The 20,780-nt window shown below is 42.8% G+C and overlaps 1 pseudogene; it reads left to right on the top strand.

Annotated features, from left to right (window-relative positions):
• The window catches only part of LOC112069330 (electrogenic sodium bicarbonate cotransporter 1-like), a 129,200-nt pseudogene that overhangs the window by 86,308 nt on the left and 22,112 nt on the right, over window positions 1-20,780 (top strand).

Here is a 20,780-nt window from a genome sequence, read left to right as displayed (position 1 = left end):
TGTCCCTACAGCCTCTCATATTGTTTTGTCTCAGCCACAGCTCTCTTTTCTCATATATGTTTTGTCCCTACAGCTCTCATATTGTTTTTTTCTACAGCCTCTCATATTGTTTTGTCCCTACAGTCTCTCATATTGTTTTTGTCCCTACAGTCTCTCATATTGTTTTGTCCCTACAGGCTCATATTGTTTTGTCTCTACAGCCTCTCATATTGTTTTGTCCCTACAGTTCTCTCATATTGTTTTTGTCCCTACAGCCTCTCATATTGTTTTGTCCTACAGTCTCTCATATTGTTTTGTCCTACAGTCTCATATTGTTTTGTTTCTAACAGTCTCTCATATTGTTTTGTCCCTACAGTCTCTCATATTGTTTTGTCTTCTAAAGTCTTCATATTGTTTTGCTTCTACAGTCTCTCATATTTTTTGTTTCTACAGGTCTCTCATATTGTTTTGTCCCTACAGTCTCTCATATTGTTTTGTTTCTCAGTCTCTCATATTGTTTTGTCCTCACAGCCTCTCATATTGTTTTGCCTCACAGTCTCTCATATTGTTTTGTTTCTACAGTCTCTCATATTGTTTTGTTCCCTACAGGCTTCATATTGTTTTGTCTCTACAGCCTCTCATATTGTTTTGTCCCTACAGCCTCTCATATTGTTTTGTCCCTACAGCCTCTCATATTGTTTTGTCCTACAGTCTCTCATATTGTTTTGTTTCTACAGTCTCTCATATTTTTTTGTCCCCTACAGGCTCATATTTTTTGTCTCTACAGCCTCTCATATTGTTTTGTCCCTACAGTCTCTCATATTGTTGTTCCTACAGCCTCTCATATTGTTTTGTCCCTACAGTCTCTCATATTGTTTTGTCCCTACGGCCTCTCATATTGTTTCTGTTCTAAAGCCTCTCATATTGTTTTGTCCCTACAGCCTCTCATATTGTTTTGTCTCTACAGCCTCTCATATTGTTTTGTCCTACAGCCTCTCATATTGTTTTGATTCTACATCCTCTAAGTCAATGATTTATATCTTCAGTCTCTAACATTTTGTTTTGTCTCGTCATCGTCCCATATTGTTTTGTCTCTACATCTCTCATATTGTTTTTGTCCCTACAGCCTCTCATATTGTTTTGCTCTACAGCCTCTCATATTGTTTTGTCCCTACAGCCTCTCATATTGTTTTGATTCTTACATCCTCTAAGTCATATTGATTTTATATCTTCAGTCTTCTAAGCCATTTGTTTTGTCTCGTCATCGTCCCATATTGTTTTTTACAGCCTCTTCATATTTTTTGTCTCTACATCCTCTCATTATGGTTGTCCCTACAGTCTCTCATATTTTTGTTCTACATCTCTCATATTGTTTGTCCCTACAGTCCTCTCATATTGTTTTGTCTCTACAAGCCTCTCATATTGTTTTGCCCTACAGCCTCTCATATTGTTTTGTCTCTGCATCCTCTGTCATTTTGATTTATATCTACAGTCTCTAAGCCACATACAGTGGGGAGAACAAGTATTTGATACACTGCCGATTTTGCAGGTTTTCCTACTTACAAAGCATGTAGAGGTCTGTAATTTTTATCATAGGTACACTTCAACTGTGAGAGACGGAATCTAAAACAAAAATCCAGAAAATCACATTGTATGATTTTTAAGTAATTCATTTGCATTTTATTTGCATGACATAAGTATTGATCACCTACCAACCAGTAAGAATTCCGGCTCCACAGACCTGTTCGTTTTTCTTAAGAAGCCCTCCTGTTCTCCACTCATTACCTGTATTAACTGCACCTGTTTGAACTCGTTACCTGTATAAAAGACACCTGTCCACACACTCAATCAAACAGGACTCCAACCTCTCCACAATGGCCAAGACCAGAAGCTGTGTAAGGACATCAGGGATCAAATTGTAGACCTGCACAAGGCTGGGATGGGCTACAGGACAATAGGCAAGCAGCTTGGTGAGAAGGCAACAACTGTTGGCGCATATTAAGAAAATGGAAGAAGTTCAAGATGACTGTCAATCACCCTCGGTCTGGGGCTCCATGCAAGATCTCACCTCGTGGGGCATCAATGATCATGAGGAAGGTGGAGTGACAGCCCCAGAACTACACGGCAGGACCTGGTCAATGACCTGAAGAGAGCTGGGACCACAGTCTCAAAGAAAACCAATAGTAACACACTACGCCGTCATGGATTAAAAATCCTGCAGTGCACGCAAGGTCCCTCTGCTCAAGCCAGCGCATGTCCAGGACCGTCTGAAGTTTGCCAATGACCATTCTGGATTATCCAGAGGAGGAATGGGAGAAGGTCATGTGGTCTGATGAGACAAAAATAGAGTTTTTTGGTCTTAACTCCACTCGCCGTGTTTGGAGGAAGAAGAAGGATGAGTCAACCCCAAGAACACCATCCCAACCGTGAAGCATGGAGGTGGAAACATCATTCTTTGGGGATGCTTTTCTGCAAAGGGGACAGGACGACTGCATCGTATTGAGGGAGGATGGATGGGGCATGTATCGCGAGATCTTGGCAACAACCCTCTTCCCTAAGTAAGAGCATTGAAGATGGGTCATGGCTGTGTTTCCAGCATGACAACGACCCGAAACACACAGCCAGGGCAACTAAGGAGTGGCTCCGTAGTAAGAAGCATCTCAAAGGTCCTGGAGTGGCCTAGCCAGTCTCCAAACCTGAACCCAATAGAAAATCTTTGGAGGGAGCTGAAAGTCCGTATTGCCAGCGACAGCCCCGAACCTGAAGATCTGGAGAAGGTCTGTATGGAGGAGGAGTGGGCCAAAATCCTGCTGCAGTGTGTACAAACCTGGTCAAGAACTACAGGAAACGTATGATCTCTGTAATTGCAAACAAAGTTCCAAGTAGTGCTGTAAAGTGCAAATAAAAGAAATGTAAATGTTTCTGTACCAAATATTAAGTTCTGCTTTTCTGATGTATCAAATACTTATGGTCATGCATAAAATGCAAGTGAATTTACTTAAAAATCATACAATGTGATTTTCTGGATTTTTGTTTTAGATTCCGTCTCTCACAGTTGAAGTGTACCTATGATAAAAATTACAGACCTCTACATGCTTTGTAAGTAGGAAAACCTGCAAAATCGGCGCAGTGTATCAAATACTTGTTCTCCCCACTGTAGTTATGTCTTTATAGCCTCTAAGTCATATAGTCTCATATTGTTTTGCCTCTACAAACTGTAAGATATATTGTTTTATCTCTACATCTTCTAGGTCATATTGTCTTGTCTCTACATACTCTCAAATAGTTTTGTCTTTTCAGCCTCTAAGTCATATTGTTTTGTCTCTGCATTCTCTGAATAGTTTTGTCTTTTCAGCCTCTAAGTCATATTGTTTTGTCTCTACATCCTCTGAATAGTTTTGTCTCTACAGCCTCTAAGTCATATCGTTTTGTCTCTCCATTCTCTGAATAGTTTTGTCTCTACAGCCTCTAAGTCATATTGTTTTGTCTCTGCATTCTCTGAATCCCTGTTTGTGTGTCCGCAGCCTCTGAATGCCACGTGGTCGTCCCTGTCTAAGAAGGATTGTCTGAAGTATGGAGGAGAGCTGGTGGGGAAGGCATGTAAATATGTTCCTGACATCACTCTGATCTCCTTCATCCTTTTCCTGGGAACCTACACTACCTCCATGATGCTGAAGAAGTTCAAGACCAGTCCTTTCTTCCCTACATGGGTCAGTACTTAACCCTTAACCTAACCCTAACCCTATTGTACACACCTAACCCTACCCCTACTGTACACACCTTACCCTAACCCTACTGTACACCCCTACCCCTAACCCTACTGTACACACCTACCCCTAACCCTATTGCACACACCTACCCCTAACTMTATTGCACACACCTACCCCTAACCCTACTGTACACCCCTACCCCTACCCCTACTGTACACACTTAACCCTACCCCTACTGTACACACCTACCCCTGATATTGTGAATGTCATTGTACATGTATATCTCTGTGTAGGTAATGTTTGTAACCATAATCTGTGCTTGGTTACATGTGTGTTTCTCTCTGTGTAGGTGAGGAAACTAATCAGTGACTTTGCCATTATTTTGGCCATCCTGATCTTCTGCGGTGTGGACATGCTAGTAGGAGTGAACACTCCCAAGCTCATAGTCCCAACTGAGTTCAAGGTACGGCTAATTTCAGATGCATATCTACATTACTCATATACCACATATTTGTTTTAAATGTACGTTAGATACAATTTCTAATATTGCATGGTGTTTGTGTGTGTGTCTGGGTAAACATACAGTATATATACACGTGTATGTTTTTACTTGTTGCTGTATGTTGTTACCTGTTGCGGCGTGTTGTTACCTGTCAATGTGTGTTACTTGTCTTTGTGTTGTTACCTGATTGGAGTCCACCTGTGGTAAATTCAATTGATTGGACATTATTTGGAAAGGCACACACCTGTCTATATAAGGTCCCACAGTTGATAGTGCACGTCAGAGAAAAAACCAAGCCATGATGTCGAAGGAATTGTCCGTAGAGCTACGAGACAGAATTGTGTCGAGGCACAGATCTGGGGATTGAAGCATCGAAGGTCCCCAAGAACACACTGCCCTCCATATTTCTTAAATGGAGAAGTTTGGAACCACCAAGACTCTTCCTAGAGCTGGCTGCCTGGCAAAACTGAGCAATTGGGGGAGAAGGGCCTTGGTCAGGGAGTTGACCAAGAACCCGATAGTCACTCTGACAGACCTCCAGAGTTCCTCTGTGGAGATGGGAGAATCTTCCAGAAGGACAGCCATCTCTGCAGCACTCCACCGATCAGGCCTTCATGGTAGAGTGACCAGATGGAGGCCACTTAGTAAATGGCACATGACAGCCCGCTTTGAGTTTGCCAAAAGGCACCTAAAGACTCTCAGATCATGAGTAACGAGATTTTCTGGTCTGATGAAACCAAGATTGAACTCTTTGGCCTGAATGCCAAGCGTCACGTCTAGAGGAATACTGGCACCATCCCTACGGTGAAAAATGGTGGTGGCAGCATCATGCTGTGGGGATTATTTTCAGTGGCAGGGACTGGGAGACTAGTCAGGATCGTGGGAAAGATGAAAGGAGCAAAGTACAGAGAGATCCTTGATGAAAACCTGCTCCAGAGCGCTCAGGACCTCAAACTGGGGACGAATGTTAACCTTCCAACCTTTTTATTTTATTTAACCTTTATTTAACCAGGTAGGCTAGTTGAGAACAAGTTCTCATTTACAACTGCAACCTGGCCAAGATAAAGCAAAGCAGTTCGACACAAACAACAGAGTTACACATGGAATAAACAAGCGTACACTCGATAACACAATAAATAATCGTCCTCAGATAATCGCATGGTTTGTTTTCGCCGTAAAGCCTTTTTGAAATCTGACACCGGATTAACAAGAAGTTAAGCTTTATTTTGATGTTTTACACTTGTGATTTTACGAAAGTTAAATATTTATTATACTGTAGTTTGAATTTCGCACTCTGCAATTTCACCGGATGTTGGCCAGGTGGGACGCTACCATCCCACCTGCCCATAAGAAGTTAAGTGTCCAAAAGAAGGGCCAGATGTATACAGAATGGTGTTGTCTGTGTAGAGGTGGATCATGGAATCACCCACAGCAAGAGCAACATCGTTGATATATACAGAGAAAAGAGTTGGCCCTAGAATTGAACCCTGTGGTACCCCCATAGACTGCCAGAGGTCCGGACAACAGGCCCACCGATTTGACACACTGAAATCTGTCTGAGAAATAGTTGGTGAACCAGGCGTGGCAATCATTTGAGAAACCAAGGCTGTTGACTCTGCCGATAAGAATGTGGTGATTGACAGAGTCGAAAGCCTTGGCCAGGTCGATGAAGACGGCTGCACAGTACTGTCTTTTATCGATGGCGGTTATGACATCATTTAGTACCTTGAGCGTGGCTGAGGTGCACCCGTGACCAGCTCGGAAACCGGATTGCACAGCGGAGAAGGTACGGTGGGATTCGAAATGGTCAGTGATCTGTTTATTAACTTGGCTTTCGAAGACCTTGGAGAGAGGCAGGGCAGGATGGATATAGGTCTATAACAGTTTGGGTCTAGAGTGTCACCCCTCATTACCAGTTGAACAGACTGGTAATAGGGGTTGCAACATTTGCGGCGGATCATTATAGAATGAGAGGGTCCAGATTGTCTAGCCCAGCTGATTTGTACGGGTACAGGTTGTGCAGCTCTTTCAGAACATCTGCTTTCTGGATTTGGGTGAAGGAGAAGCTGGGGAGGCTTGGGCAAGTAGCTGCGGAGGGTGCGGAGCTGTTGGCCGGGTTTGGGGTAACCAGGAGGAAGCATGGCCAGCTGTAGAGAAATGCTTATTGAAATTCTCGAATATCTTGGATTTATCGGTGGTGACGGTGTTACCTAGCCTCAGTGCAGTGGGCAGATGGGAGTGTCACGAACGGTCTCGAAGCCCGTAACAAGAAGGGAGACAACGTGGAGAAAAGGAATGACAAAATATATTTATTAACTAAGGTAACCTATATACAAATAAACAATAGTGTGTCTGCATGGAGAGAGTCCCCAAATGAATGTGGAAGAGGTCTATTTATGCTGGGCCCAGGTGTTTCCCATGTCGCTGACGACCCTCCCGGCTCCGCCCACCGACATCCTAATAAGGAAACAAGAGCAAAGTGAGAGAATACGGCAGACAGAGTGGATTTATCGGTGGTGACAGTGTTTCCTAGCCTCAGTGCAGTGTGCAGTTGGGAGGAGGTGCTCTTATTCTCCATGGACTTCACAGTGTCCTAAAACGTTTTGGAGTTAGAGCTACAGGATGCAAATTTCTGTTTGAAAAAGCTAGCCTTTGCTTTCCTGACTGACTGCATGTATTGGTTCCTGACTTCCCTGAAAAGTTGGATATCGCTGGGACTATTCGATGCTAGTGCAGTACACCACAGGATGTTTTTGTGCTGGTCGAGGGCAGTCAGGTCTGGAGTGAACCAAAGACTAAATCTGTTCTTAGTTCTACATTTTTTGAAAGGGGCATGCTTATTTAGGATGGTGAGGAAATTTATTTTAAAGAACGACCAGGCATCCTTGACTGACGGGATGAGGTCTATATCCTTCCAGGATACCTGGGCCAGGTCAATTAGAAAGGCCTGCTCGCAGAAGTGTTTTCGGGAGCGTTTGACAGTGATGAGGGGTGGTCGTTTGACCGCGGACCAATAGCGGATGCAGGCAATGAGGCAGTGATCGGTAAGATCCTGATTGAAAACAGCAGAGCTGTATTTGGAGGGCAAGTTTAGAGTTGTACCTGGTGGGTTCCTTCCTTAATTTGTGTGAGATTGAGGGCATCTAGTTTAGATGGTAGGACTGCCGGGTTGTTAAGCATATCCCACTTTAGGTCACCTAGCAGTACGAACTCGGAAGATATTTATCTCTGAATACCCGAAGCACACAGTCTAGACAACGCAGGAGTGGCTTCGGGACAAGTCTCTGAATATCCTTGTGTGTCCAGCCAGATCCCTGACTTGAACCCGATCAAACATCTCTGGAGACACCTGAAAATAGCTGTGCATTGACGCTCCCCATCCTATCTGACAGAGCTTGAAAGGATCTGCAGGAAACAATGTGAGAAACTCCCCAAATACAGATATGCCAAGCTTTTGGGGTCATACCCAAGAGAGACTCAAACATGTAATTGCTGCCCAAGGTGCTTCAACAAAGTACTGAGTAAAGTGTCTGAATATTTATGTAAATGTGATATGTTTTTGCCCCGTCATTATGGATATTGTGTGAACATTGATGGGGGAAAAAACGATTTAATCAATAAAAACAAGGTTGTAACATCACAATGGGCAAAAATGAATAAAAGGTGGCGGAGAGATGACTGCCTTTTTACGGGCTCTTAACTTCTCTAGGGTTTGTGGAGACGGTAGCGTTCCACCTCGTAGCGTCCCACCTCGTCAACAGCCAGTGAAACTGCAGGGCACCAAATTCAAAAACAGAAATCCCATAATTTTAATTCCTCAAACATACAAGTATTTTACACCATATTAAAGCTACACTTTGTAAATCAGCCAAAGGTGTCCGATTTAAAAAAGGGTTTACGACGAAAGCACACCAAACGATTATTTTAGGTATGAGCCATGTCACAGAAAAAGACAGCCATTTTTTCAGCTAGAGAGAAAATAACAAAAAGCAGAAATAGAGATAAAATTAATCACTAACCTTTGATGATCTTCATCAATGACACTCATAGGACTCCATCTTACACAATACATGTATTTTTGTTCCGGTAAAGTTCATATTTTAATCCAAAATCTGAGTTTAGGCAAACGCACTGTCTCACCTGGCAAAAAGCCTGAGAAATGCAGAGCGCCATATTCAAAATAATTACTATGAAAATTACTATAAATCAAACTTTCATTAAATAACAGATGAAAGATTACCAAATTAAAGCTAAACTGGTGTGTGAATCCAGCCAACATGTCAGAATTCAAATAGGCTTTTCGGTGAAAGCATACGATGCTATTATCTGGAGTATAGAACATTGTAACAAAGAGAGAAGCATATTTCAAGCCTGCAGGCGCGACACAAAACACAGAAATACAAATATAATATCATGCCTTACCTTTGACGAGCTTCTGTTGTTGGCACTCCAATATGTCCCATAAACATCACAAATGGTCCTTTTGTTCGATTAATTCCCGTTGATATATATCCAAAATGTCCATTTATTTGGCGCGTTTGATCCAGAAAAACACAGGTTCCAACTTGCTCAAACGTGACGACAAAATATCTCAAAGGTTACCTGTAAACTTTGCCAAAAAATATCAAACTACTTTGTAATACAACTTTAGCTATTTTTTAACGTTAATAATCGATAAAATTGAAGACGGAGTGATCTGTGTTCAATACAGCATTAAAACCAAATGTAGCATGCCTTCTCGACATGCGCTTCAATCAAACAGGACACCTGGAGTGACTCGACTTCTTACTTGTCTGTGTGTTATCACTTGTCTGTGTTATTATTTGCTGTGTGTTATTACTTGTCTGTGTTATATTACTTGACTATGTGTGTTGTTACTTGTCTGTGTGTTATCACTTGTCTATGTGTTGTTACTTGTCGATGTATGTTTTTGAAAGCCCTGCTCTCTGTTCCTCCCCTCCAGCCAACGAGCCCCAACCGTGGCTGGTTTGTTCCCCCGTTCGGAGGCAATCCTTGGTGGGTGTACGTGGTGTCAGCACTGCCTGCCCTGCTGTCACCATCCTACTCTTCATGGACCAGCAGATCACCGCTGTCATCGTCAACAGGAAGGAGCACATGCTGAAGGTTGGACAGGGCAGGTTTTCAGTAGTCTGAAGGTAGGACAGGTCTCAATAGTCTGAAGGTAGGACAGGACAGGGTCTCAATAGTCTGAGGTGGACAGGGTCTCAATAGTCTGAAGGTAGGACAGGGTCTCAATAGTCTGAAGTAGGACAGGACAGGGTCTCAGTATCTGAAGGTAGGACAGGGTCTCAATAGTCTGAAGTAGGACGGAACAGGGTCTCAATAGTCTGAAGGTAGGACAGGACAGGTCTCAATAGTCTGAAGGTAGAACAGGGTCTCAATAGTCTGAAGGTAGGACAGGGTCTCAGTAGTCTGAAGGTAGGACAGGTCTCAGTAGTCTGAAGGTAGGACAGGGTCTCAGTAGTCTGAAGGTAGGACAGGTCTCAGTAGTCTGAAGGTAGAACGGGGTCTCAATAGTCTGAAGGTAGGACAGGGTCTCAGTAGTCTGAGGTAGGACTAGGACAGGGTCTCAATAGTCTGAAGGTAGGACAGGACGGGTTCAGTAGTCTGAAGGTAGAACAGGGTCTCAATAGTCTGAAGGTAGGACAGGGTTCTCAGAGTAGTCTGAGGTAGGACAGGACAGGGTCTCAATAGTCTGAAGGTAGGACAGCAGTTCTCAGTAGTCTGAAGGTAGGACAGGAAGGGTCTCAGTAGTCTGAAAGGTAGGACAGGACAGGTTCTCAGTAGTCTGAAGGTAGGACAGGACAGGGTCTCAATAGTCTGAAGGTAGGACAGGCGGGTCTCATAGTCTGAAGGTAGGACAGGACAGGGTCTCAACAGTCTGAAGGTAGGACAGGACAGGGTCTCAGTAGTCTGAAGGTAGGACAGGACAGGTCTCAGTAGTCTGAAGGTAGGACAGGACAGGTTCTCAGTAGTCTGAAGGTAGGAAGGACAGGGTCTCAGTAGTCTGAAGGTAGGACAGACAGGTTTCAGTAGTCTGAAGGTAGGACAGGACAGGTCTCATAGTCTGAAGGTAGGACAGGGTCTCAAAGTCTGAAGTAGGACAGGACAGGTTCTCAGTAGTCTGAAGGTAGACAGGACAGGTTCTCATAGTCTGAAGGTAGGACAGACAGGTTCTCAGTAGTCTGAAGGTAGGACAGGACAGGTTCTCAGTGAGTCTGAAGGTAGGACAGGACAGAGTCCATAGTCTGTAGGTAGACAGGGTCTCAGTAGTCTGAAGTAGGAAGGACAGGTTCTCATAGTCTGAAGGTAGGACGAGACAGGTCTCAGTAGTCTTGAAGGTAGGACAGGACAGGTCTCAGTAGTCTGAAGGTAGGACAGGACAGGGTTCTCAGTAGTCTGAAGGTAGGACAGGACAGGTCTCAGTAGTCTAGGTAGGACAGGACAGGGTCTCAGTAGTCTGAAGGGTAGGGACAGGTGCTCAGTAGTCTGAAGGTAGGACAGGGTCTCAGTAGTCTGAAGGTAGGACAGAGACAGAGGTCTCAGAGTCTGAAGTAGGACAGGACGAGGTCTCAGTAGTCTGAAGAGGACAGGACAGAGTCTCCAATAGTCTTGTAGGATAGGTAACCAGGGTCTCACGTAGTCTGAAGGTAGGACAGGGTCTCAGTAGTCTGAAGGTAGGACATCACAGGGCCTCTGTGTGTTTTATAACGTCTGCTGTCCTCTAACAGAAAGGTGCAGGCTACCACCTGGACCTGTTCTGGGTTGCGGTTCTGATGATTGTGTGTTCCTTCATGGGGTTGCCATGGTACGTGGCGGCAACGGTCATCTCAATCGCTCACATAGACAGTCTGAAGATGGAGACAGAGACATCCGCCCCTGGAGAAATGCCCAAGTTCCTGGGAGTGAGGTGAGCATGATGACGCATAAGATCTCCACCTCATAGCATTTACTATATCAAATCAATTTTGATTTGTCACATGAGTCGTATACAACAGGTGTAGACTAGTACTGTGTCAATGTGCAACGGTACTAGGTACTTGAGGTAGATATGTACATATAGGTAGGTGTAAAGTGACTAGACAACAGGACAGATAATAAACGGTAACAGCAGTGTTAATTCAAATAGTTAGTGCATAAAGTGTCAATGCAGATATTCCAGGTAGCTATTGATTAACTATTTATCAGTCTTGGGGGTAGAAGCTGTTCAGGGTCCTGTTGGTTGCAGACGTAGTGCATCGGTACCTCTTGGTGTGCGGTAGCAGAAAGAACAGTCTATGACTTAGGTGGCTCTAGTCTTTGAGAGACTTTAGGGCCTTCCTCTGACACTGCCCAGTATATAGGTCCTGGATGTAAGGAAGCTTGGCCCAGTGATGTACTGGGCCGTGCGCACCATCCTCTGTAGCGTCCTACGGTCGGATGCCGAGCAGTTGCCATACCAAGCGGTGACGCAACTGGTCAAGATGCTCTGAATGGTGCAGCTGTAGACGCCAAGTCTTTTCATCCTCCTGAGGGGGAAGGGGCATTGTTGTGCCCTCTTCATGACTGTGTTGGTGTTTTTGGACTATGATAGTTCCTTAGTGATGTGGACACAGAGGAACTTGAAGCTCTGCACCACTACAGCCCATCAATGTGGATTGGGGCGTGCTTGGCCATCCTTTTTCCTGTAGTCTACGATCAACTCCTTTAGCTTGCTGACGTTAAGGGAGAGGTTGTTATCCTGGCACCACACTGCCAGGTCTCTGACCTTCTCCCTGTCRTCTGCAAAACTTAATGATGGTGTTGGAATCGTGCGCTGCCAAGAAGTCGTGGGTGAACAGGGAATACAGGAGGGGACTAAGCAGGGGTGGGGGGTCAGCATGGAGGATATGTTGTTACCTACCCTCACCACCTGGGGCCGGCCCATCAGGAAGTCTAGGATCCAGTTACAGAGGTAGGTGTTTAATCCCAGGGTCCTTAGCTTAGTGATGAGTTTGGAGGGCACTATGGTGTTAAATGCTGAGCTGTAGTCAATGAACAACGTTATCACACAGATTGTCCTTTTGTCCAGGTGGGTGACGGCAATGTGGCGTGCAGTAGAGTTTGCATCATCTGTGGATCTCTAGGGGTGGTATGGAGACTGGAGTGGGTCCAGGGTGTCTGGGAYRATGGTGTTGATGTGAGCCATGACCAGCCTATCAAWGCATKTCATGTCTACAGATGGGAGTGCTACGGGCAGTAGTCATTAAGACAGGTTACTTTGGTGTTCTTGTGCACAGGGACTAAGGTGGTATGCTTGATTTGCCAGATGGAGTGCACAGGGACTAAGGTGGTATGCTTGATTTGCCAGATGGATCGAGGAGAGGTTTGTATGCGTCTCTGTGTGTGGAAGGTGGTCTAGTGTTTTTTCCCCTCTAGCTACAAAGGTGACATGCAGGTAGAAATGAGGTAAAACGGATTTCATTGTCCTGCATTAAAGCGGCTCTGGGTGAGCATTTTCTTTTTCCTCATGGCCCTAAGACCGTTGAGTGCGGTCTTATCCGGCTATAATTTTTGGGTGGTAAATCGACAGCTACGAAAAATATAGATGAATCTCTATTGGTTACTGTGTGTGTGTGTGTTGTGTGTATAACCAACTATGTGTATGTTTTCCCTAGGAGCAGAGAGTCACTTGGTGTGTGTGTGTGTGTGTGTTGTATAACCAAGCTATGTGTATGTTTTCCCTAGGAGCAGAGAGTCACTGTGTGTGTGTGTGTGTGTGTGTATAACCAAGCTATGTGTATCTTTCCCTAGGAGCAGAGTCACTGTGTGTGTGTGTGTGTGTGTTTGTATAACCAAGCTATGTGATGTTTCCCTAGGAGCAGAGAGTCACTGGTGTGTGTGTGTGTGTGTGTGTATAACCAAGCTATGTGTATCTTTTCCCTAGGAGCAGAGAGTCACTGGTGTGTGTGGGTGTGTGTGTTTGTATAACCAAGCTATGTGTATGTTTTCCCTAGGAGCAGAGAGTCACTTGTGTGTTGTGTTGTGTGTTGTTTTATAACCAACTTGTGTATGTTTTCCCTAGGGAGCAGAGAGTCACTGGTGTGTGTGTGTGTTGTATAACCAAGCTATGTGTATCTTTTCCCTAGGGAGCAGAGAGTCACTGGTATGTGTGTGTTCATTCTGACGGGCTGTCTGTCTTTATGTCTCCCATCCTCAAGGTATGTACCTACCTACTGGACGCTGTAGACTGTAGCTGTAATGTAGACGACTGTAGACCGTAGACTGTAGCTGTACTGTAGACTACTGTAGACTGTGGCTGGGCTGTATTGCAGACTACTGTAGACTGTAGGCTTAATGTAGACGACTGTAGACCGTAGACTGTAGCTGTACTGTAGACTACTGTAGACTTTAGATTGTGGCTGTACTGTAGACTACTGTAGACTTTAGATTGTAGGATGTACTGTAGACTACTGTAGACTTTAGATGTAGGCTATACTGTAGACTACTGTAGACTTTAGATTGTAGGATGTACTGTAGACTACTGTAGACTTTAAGATTGTAGCTATACTGTAGACTATGTAGACTGTAGACTACTGTAGACTTTAGATTGTAGGATGTACTGTAGACTACTGTAGACTTTAGACTGTAGCTGTACTGTAGACTACTGTAGACTTTAGATTGTAGAATGTACTGTAGAATACTGTAGACTTCTAGATACTGTAGACTTTAATTGTAGCTATACTGTAGACTACTGTAGACTTAGACTACTGTAGACTTTAGATTGAGCGATACTGTAGACTACTGTAGACTTTAATTGTAGGCTGTACTGTAGACTACTGTAGACTTAGATTGTAGGATGTTACTGTAGACTACTGTAGCTGTCTGTAGAACTCTGTAACTTTAGACTACTGTAGACTTTAGATTGTAGCTTACTGTAATACTGTAGGATGTACTGTAGACTACTGTAGGATGTACTGTAGACTACTGTAGACTTTAATGTAGCTTACTGTAGACTAACTGTTAGATGTTACTGTAGACTACTGTAGGACTGTACTGTAGACTACTGTAGACTTTAGACTACTGTAGACTTTAGATTGTAGGCTGTACTGTAACTACTGTAGGATGTACTAGACTACTGTAGGATGTACTGTAGACTACTGTAGACTTTAGATTGTAGGCTGTACTGTAGACTACGAGTAGAATGTACTGTAGACTACTGTAGGAGTACCTGTAGACTACTGTAGACTTTAAACTACTGATACTAAATTGAGCTTTTCTTACATGTAAGCATCTTTATCTGTTTACGACCCTTATACTTTATAAAGGTACATTCCTCTAAATCACGTTGAGTTTAATACTGATCTTTGACATTTAATCTACTTTAGACTTTTAGATTAGCTAACCAATATTACTTGATACACTTACGTAACTCTTTATATTATGTCTTAGGCTATACTAGCTAGCACTTACATGAGATCTTTTAGGATTGGATAAACCATATACTGTTTTAGTTCCATTCTTAGAACTTTAGCATTCGCAGGCCCAGGTACTCGTTGAACCTTCGTCAGGAAAGCATAGGCTGTATACGTTTTTAGATCCTTTTACTGTAGACTTTCAGATTTGACTCATCTTGTTACTGGTAGACATGATCATAGTTGCTTATACTGTAGTTAAAGAACTCCGTAGACTGTAGATTGCTGTAGCTCCCTTTAACTAGGGAGTCTTGTATCTCTGTAGCGACGTTTGGAGTAAACCATTTATTCTTGTTCTATAGCGACCACAATGTCTGGTAGACCCCCCCACTCAATTTTTCTGACACCCAGTGGTTTTTTACTCTTAGTCAATAGTGATTGTCATTAAATACAAGTATAAACATATTGACTCACTAATACTTCGACACATGTTTGTACAGTGGCTCTTTCGTAAGTACTCTAGACTGTAACTGTAATGTGAAAGACAATCTACATTCGTTTGAATAACGGAGTCTTATTGAACACTGATAGAACTGTAGGTTTAACAAGGTTAGCCCAACTGCTTAACGAACCAAAGTTGTTACTGTTACAGAAAGCTTTGTTCCAGTAAACATTTCTTTAGACACAGATTAATCGACAATTGACTTTTTTTTTTTATTTATCTTGTACTTCAACATAGGAACCATTGTTTTTGTTTTACTTATGAAATTTTCTTTAAAAAACATCAATAAACATTTTCTCCTTTGTCATGATAACATGGGTTTTTTTACCAAAGAGATCTTTTTTAACCATAGTTTTCCTATTATCCCCTCCAGTGAGCTTTGTAATACAAAGCTTCTAGATATCTTACGTGGCAACCTCAGTATTGTTTTTCTTTTTTTGTTAGTAAGAACCCTGTCCATAGCTGTTAACCTAGAGTTCTTTGTAGCTTTAGTACACACCTGTAGGCTGTAGAGACCAAAATACCCCAGCCATCTTTTGCTGAGTTTACCAACTGTCACTGTTTTCTTATACTCTATTTTTTAGATATCGTACCAGGTAGACGTGTAGAAAATGCACTTGTTAGCATCTGTTATCACTGTTTAGAATTACATTTAGACCTTTTATTACATGGTAAAAATGCTGACTGATATGACTGTAACCACTGGATAGAACTGTACTGTAACCTTAGACGTAGAATGTTACTGTAGAATGTATGCAGACTGTAGGCATGTAATTAACTGTAATTGGTAAGAATTACTTCTGTAGACTGTAGAATTACTGTAGACAGACTGTAATTACTGTAGACTGTAGATTACTGTAGACTGTAGAATGTAGATTACTGTATAGATGTAGATCTTAGAAGTACTGTAGATGTTTTTAGAATGTACTGTAGACTATTAGAATTTTTATGATAGACTGTAGAATGTAAGAATGTACTTAGACAGTTGAATGACCTGTAGACTAGACTGTAGAATGTACTATAGACTGGTGGCTGTACTGTATACTTTTGTAGACCACAGACTGTAAAATGTACTGTAGACTACAGTAGACAATGGAATGTAGACAGTATAGTGTACTGTAGAATACTGTAGGCTGTACTATAGACCATAGACTGTAGACTGTATGCTGTACTGCAGACTAGTGTAGAGTGTAGAATGTACTTTAGATTACTGTAGACTGTAGACTGGTGGCTGTAGACAATAGGCAGTACTGTGGACTGTAAAACAAGAATAAAAACTCTGTTTGTCTTCAAGTTCATCCCCATGCCAGTGCTGTATGGCGTGTTCCTCTACATGGGCGTGGCCTCTCTTAACGGAGTACAGGTATTGGCTGATCAGGACCTGAGGGAACCAATGCCTGCATGTCACATTTACAGTTAGATTAGTTACATGTAGCAGAGGCTCTTATACAGAATGATTTACAATATGGACTAAACTGAAAATACGTAATAGGAGCTTTCTGACTAGGCCTTTGGGTGTCTTTCTCTCTCTCTCTCCCCCACCTCCCCCTCCATCTCTCTCTCATCTCTCTTTCTCCACCCATCCCCTCTATTACTCTCTCTCCACCCCTCCCCTCCATCTCTCTCTCATTTCTCTCTCTCCACCCATCCCCTCTATTACTCTCTCTCCCCCACCTCCCCCTCCATCTCTCTTCCTCCCCCTACCCTTCCCTCCATCTTTCTCTCTCTCTCTAGTTCATGGACCGTCTCCAGCTGCTCCTGATGCCAGCTAAGCACCAACCTGACCTTGTGTACCTGCGCCATGTTCCTCTGAGGAAGGTCCACCTGTTTACCTTCATCCAGATCCTGTGTCTGGCGCTGCTCTGGGTCCTCAAGTCCACCGTGGCCGCGATTATCTTCCCTGTCATGGTGAGTCTCCTCATCGTAATGACCAGCTAGCTTCAGATCCGGCCTCTGGTAGTTCTGTTTATGTGCGTGCGTGTGTGTTAACGTCTCCTGTGGTGTCAGATCCTGGCCCTGGTGGCGGTGAGGAAGACGATGGACTACATGTTCTCTCAACACGAGCTGAGCTTCCTGGATGATGTCATCCCTGAGAAGGACAAGAAGAAGAAGGAGGACGCTAAGCAGAAGAAGAAGATGAGGAGCATTGACAGTGACATAGAGGATGTGAGCATTTAAAAACATTTACAATGTTCTAGATCAGCAGTTAGATTCTACCAATGTTCTAAATCAGTGAAAGGTTCTACCAACATTATAGATAAGTGTTACATTCTACCAACATTCAAGTTCAGCGTTAGATTCTATCATTGTTGTAGATCAGATTTAGATTCTATCATTGTTCTAAATTAGGGTTAGGTTCTATCATTGTTGTAGATCAGATTTAGATTCTATCATTGTTCTAGATCAGTTTTAGGTTCTATCATTGTTGTAAATCTGGGTTAGTTTATATCGTTGTTCTAAATCAGGTTCTATCATTGTTGTAGATCAGGGTTAGGTTCAATCATTGTTCTGGATCAGCTTTAGATTCTATTATTGTTCTAGATCAGTGTTATGTTGTATCATTGTTGTAAATCATCAGCTTTAGATTCTATCATTGTTGCAATCCAAAATTAGGTCCTATCATTGTTGTAGATCAGCTTTAGATTCTATCATTGTTCTAGATTAGGGGTTAGGTTCTATCATTGTTGTAGATCAGGGTTAGATTTTATCATTGTTCTAGATTAGGGTTAGGTTCTATCATTGTTGTAGATCAGGGTTAGGTCCTATCATTGTTGTAGATCAGCCTTAGATTCTATCCTTGTTGTAGATCACCTTTAGATTCTATCATTGTTCTATATTAGGGTTAGGTTCTATCATTGTTGTAGATCAGGGTTAGGTTCAATCATTGTTCTAGATCAGGGTTAGATCTATCATTGTTGTAATCAGCTTTAGATTATATCATTGTTCTAAATCAGGATTAGGTTCCATCGTTGTTCTAGATCAGTGTTATGGTGTATCATTGTTCTAAACCAGGATTAGGTTATATCATTGTTCTAAATAAGGGTTAGGTTCTATAATTGTTCTAAATCAGGGTTAGTTTCTATCATTGTTCTAAATCAGGGTTAGGTTCTATAGTTGTTCTAAATCAGGGTTAGGTTCTATCGTTGGTCAAAATCATGGTTAGATTAAATCATTGTTGTAGATCAGGATCAGATTATATCATTGTTGTAGATCAGAGTTAGATTCTACCATTGTTCTAAATCAGGGTTAGATTCTGTAATGTTTCTAAATCAGGGTTAGTTTCTATAGTTGTTCTAAATCAGCGTTAGGTTCTATCGTTGGTCAAAATCAGGGTTAGATTAAATCATTGTTGTAGATCAAGATCAGGTTCTATCAGTGTTGTAGATTAGGTTTAGGTTCTATCATTGTTCTAAATCAGGGTTAGGTTATATCGTTGTTCTAAATCAGGGTTAGGTTCTATCGTTGTTCTAAATCAGGGTTAGGTTCTATCATTGTTGTAGATCAGCTTTAGATTCTATGATTGTTATAAATCAGATTTTGATTCTATAATGTTTCTAAATCAGGATTAGGTTCTATCATTGTTGTAGATCAGGGTTAGGTTCTATCATTGTTGCAGATCAGATTAATATTCTATCAATGTTCTAAATCACGATTAGGCTCAATCATTGTTCTGGATTATATTTAGGTTCTATCATTGTTGTAGATCAGTTTTAGATTCTATCATTGTTCTAAATCAGGATTAGGTTCTATCGTTGTTCAAGATCATGGTTAGTTTATATCATTGTTGGAGATCAGGGTTAGGTCAATCATTTTTCTGGATTTGGGTTAGATTCTATCATTCTTTTAAATTTACATTTTACATTTAAGTCATTTAGCAGACGCTCTTATCCAGAGCGACTTATAAATCAGGATTAGGTTCAATCATTGTTCTAGATTAAGGTTAGGTTCTATCATTGTTGTAATCAGTTTTAGATTTTATCATTGTTCTAAATCAGGATAAGGTTCTATCATTGTTTCTAGATCAGGGTTAGGTTCTATCATTGTTGGAGATCAGAGTTAGGTACTATTATTGTTCTTGATCAGTGTTATGTTGTATCATTGTTTCATATCAGCTTTAGATTCTATCATTGTTCTAACTCAGGATTAGACTCAGTCATTGTTCTAGATTAGGGTTAGTTTCTATCATTGTTCTAAATCAGCTTCAGATGTCATCATTGTTCTAAATCAGGTTTAGTTTCTATCATTGTTCTAGATCAGTGTTATGTTGTATCAGTGTAGAATCTAAAGCTGATATGCACGTGTCACTTTCCTGACCTGTTTTCTGTTTAGTTTTGTGTGTTAGTTGTCAGGACGTGATTTGGGTGGCATTCTATGTTTCTCGTTTGCTGTGTTGTTTTTGGGTGCTGGTATGGCTTTAATTAGAGGCAGGTGTTGGCTTCTCTAATTAAGAGTCATATTTAGGTAGCTGTCACAGTGTTCGTTGTGGTGATTGTCTTCGGTCTGTGTATTGTTTGCACCATACGGGACTGTTCGGTTTGTTCGTATTGTGTAGTTTTGTTATTCGTGCGTTCTTCTTGTTTTAATGTAAGTTCGTCGATAGGTTGTCTACACGTTTGTTGTTTTGTGTTATTAGTTAAGTTCGTGTTTTCGTTTAATAAATATGTGTTAAACTCCACTGCGCCTTGGTTCGATAATACTCCTCCTTTTCGTAGAAGAGGAGGGACGCGTTACAGAATCACCACCAATCTCCAGACCAAGCAGCGGAGTAAACGGAGTAAGGACAGGAAAAGAAGGAGGAATGGACTTGGACAGATTATGGACGGGAAAGGTTGCTACACATGGAGAGACCTGGCTGGTAGGATCGCTCCATGGAAGCTGGAGGACTGAGGAGAGCAGAGCTACCGGAGAGAGGAACCGGAGTTATGAGGGATGCGTTGCACGGAAGCCAAAAAGCCGTGAGTAAACCAAAAATTCTTGGGGGGGGCTAGAGGTAGTGGGCAAGGGCAGGTAGGAGACTGCGCACTTCCAGGCTTACCGTGGAGAGCGGGTCGGGCAGGCGCCTGTGTTACGCAGTAGAGCGCACGGTGTCTCTGTACGTGTGCATAGCCCGTGCGGGTTATTCCACCTCCCCGCACTGGTAGGGTAGATTGGGCATTGAGCCAGGTTGTCATGAGGCCGGCTCAACGCGGTCTGGTCTCCAGTGCGTCTCCTCGGGCCGGATACATGGACTGCCTTACGCATGGTTTTCGCGTCGCCTACACAGCCCGGTGCGGGTTATTCACTCCCGATGGCGGGCGACCGGAGATATCAACCAGGTAGGTTGGGCAGGCTCAATGCTCAAGAGAGTCAGTACGCTGCACGTCCGGTATTTCCGGCGCCACCGTCGCCAGCCTAGTACTACAGTGCACACTACGCACTAGGCTACCAGTGCATTTCCAGAGCCCTGTTCTTCCTCCAGCACTCTCCCTATAGTGCGTGTATCAGTTCGGTCCAGTTCGGCCCACCACGCACTAAGCACCTGTGGTCTCCTAATCCTGTCACACTGTCACTTCTCCGTACTAGTCCTGAGGTGCGTGCTCAGCCCGGTGCCACAGTGCGGTACTACGCACAGGTTAGAGTACGCTTTGAGAGTTCAGTGTGCCCTGTCCCTGCTCCCACTAGTATGAAGTGCGTGTCCTTAGCCCACAAGGTCG

The sequence above is a fragment of the Salvelinus sp. IW2-2015 genome, unplaced genomic scaffold, assembly GCF_002910315.2.
Source record: "Salvelinus sp. IW2-2015 unplaced genomic scaffold, ASM291031v2 Un_scaffold988, whole genome shotgun sequence".
Taxonomy (NCBI): domain Eukaryota; kingdom Metazoa; phylum Chordata; class Actinopteri; order Salmoniformes; family Salmonidae; genus Salvelinus; species Salvelinus sp. IW2-2015.
This window is presented reverse-complemented; position numbering and strand designations above follow the sequence as displayed.